Genomic DNA, 2,500 nt, shown 5'->3' on the forward strand with positions numbered 1-2,500 from the left:
GTAAGTGATTTTCTTAATGAAACAGTTTCTGCTACTTCTGCTTCATTTGTGGTGAGGTGACCTTTGCATCACAGAAGCGCCGTATAACTGCTATGGTTAGAAAGGCATATCACCTATATTTTGGATGCAAGATTGGTGACCAGGATAAGAACTGGGCTCCTCACATATGCTGCAACACTTGTGCTACTAACCTTCGCCAATGGTTGAATAGGAAGAGGAAAAGAATGCCTTTTGGTGTGCCAATGACCTGGCGGGAGCCAACCAACCATTGTTACTTCTGCATGGTACCTCTAGTTCGAAACGGCATGTCAACCAAGAAAAAGCTGTCTATTGTATATCCAGACATTCCATCAGCTATTCGTCCAGTTCCACATAGAGAAGGCCTACCTGTTCCTGATGCACCAACTTCAGTAACCGTTGAGTCAGATGAGGAAAGCGGTGAGGAGGATGAAAAGGAGGATAACAGTGCTGGATTGCAGAGTGACCCAAATTTTAATGAAGCACACTCCTCTAGGCCACATCTCATAACACAAGGGGAACTCCATGACCTTGTTAGGTATCTGCAACTACCCAAGAATAAGGCAGAGCTGCTAGGCTCTCGTCTTCAACAGTGGAATCTCCTAGCAGCAGATGTGAACATTTCAAAATTCCGTGACCGTCAGCACTTGCTCAACGTTTTCTTCGTAATGGAAGGTGATTTAGTGGCCTGCAACAACATTAATGATTTGATGGAAGCACTTGGCATTGAATACAAACACAGTCAGTGGAGGTTGTTCATAGATTCATCAAAAACTAGTCTGAAAGGTGTCTTGCTGCATAATGGCAATAGTAAACCATCAGTTCCTGTGGGCTATGCACCACACACGAAAGAAACCTATGAGAATATAAAGCATATGTTACAAAGCATAAAATATGATGAGCATCAGTGGCAGCTCTATGGCGACTTAAAAGTTGTTGCCATTCTAATGGGATTGCAGAGCGGATACATCAAGTACTGCAGCTTTTTGTGTGAATGGGACAGCTGTTCAAGAGGTTCCCATTATATCAGGAAAGACTGGCCCCCTCGGCAGTCATTGGAGCCTGGGATAAAAAAAATTCAACATCTACCTCTCGTTGAACCAAACAAAATTTTGCTTCCACCGCTACACATTAAACTGGGACTGATGAAAAACTTTGTTAAAGCTATGGACAAATCCGGTCAGGGATTCAAGTATTTAAAATCCAAATTCCCTTCACTGAGCGATGCTAAGATAAAGGAGGGAGTCTTTATCGGTCCTCAGACTCGTGAGCTTCTTAAAGACAGTGATTTTGAAACGGCCCTTCACGGGGAGGAGAAAGATGCTTGGGAGACATTCAAGTTAGTGGCGAAGGGGTTTCTGGGAAACAAAAGGGAAGGAAACTATGAAGAGTTAGTGGAAAATCTCATCAAGGCTTACAAGAACATGGGATGTAACATGTCACTTAAAATCCACTTTTTGGACTCACATTTAGACTTCTTTCCTGCAAACTGTGGTGCAGTTAGTGATGAACATGGTGAAACGTTTCACCAGGATATTTCAGCCATGGAAAAACAGTACCAGGGCAAATGGAGCCCATCAATGCTTGCAGACTATTGCTGGACATTGGCAAGAGATGTTCCTTCAGCCCAGTTTAAGCGTAAAGCAAAAAGACAGAGAGTAGATACAGATAAGGGACTAAAACATGATGACACATATTGTACGTTATAATGAAATACTCAAAATGTTACATGCCTGGTATCTTTAAACCTATTGCCAATACTAATTTTTTAATGTGATATTTGGATTCAGGACAGTAAAATACATAGGAATTAGCTCATCTTATGTAAGAAGCAGACAACTTTTAAAAAATTGTTGACGACTCATGGCAGTTGCAACTTGTACGTGGACGGGGTAGGCGACGGCCACGCTGAGCCTCACGTAGCGATGCATGAGGCAGTTAGCAGCATTGAGCGCAGCGCCGAGGGAACATGTTATCTATCAGCACTATCACGTAGTCAGTGTGGACACAGCCAGGTACCACACTGAGAGTATGAATGTGCTTCCAGTGTGGACTGTATGACTGTGCTGACAGAAAGTGTGGACACGGAGCTGCGCTCAACACTGCCAGCTGCCTCGTGGGAGTCAAGCAGCTCTGCACGAGGCTCGGTATGAGCCCGGCTTAAGACGATATGGTAGAAAAAATCTATACACACACACACACACACGAACACACACGAACACATACACAAATACACACACACACACACACACACACACACACACACACACACACACACACACACACATACACACACACACACACACACACACACACACACACGCACACACATATACATATATATATATATATATATATATATGTGTGTGTGTGTGTGTGTGTGTGTGTGTGTGTGTGTGTGTGTGTGTGTGTGTGTGTGTGTGTGTGTGTGTGTGTGTGTGTGTGTGTGTGTGTGTGTGAGTGTGTGTGTGTGTGTGTGAGA

The sequence above is a fragment of the Oratosquilla oratoria genome, chromosome 21 (assembly GCF_046742065.1).
Source record: "Oratosquilla oratoria isolate Oo_2021 chromosome 21, ASM4674206v1, whole genome shotgun sequence".
Classification (NCBI taxonomy): Eukaryota; Metazoa; Arthropoda; class Malacostraca; order Stomatopoda; family Squillidae; genus Oratosquilla; species Oratosquilla oratoria.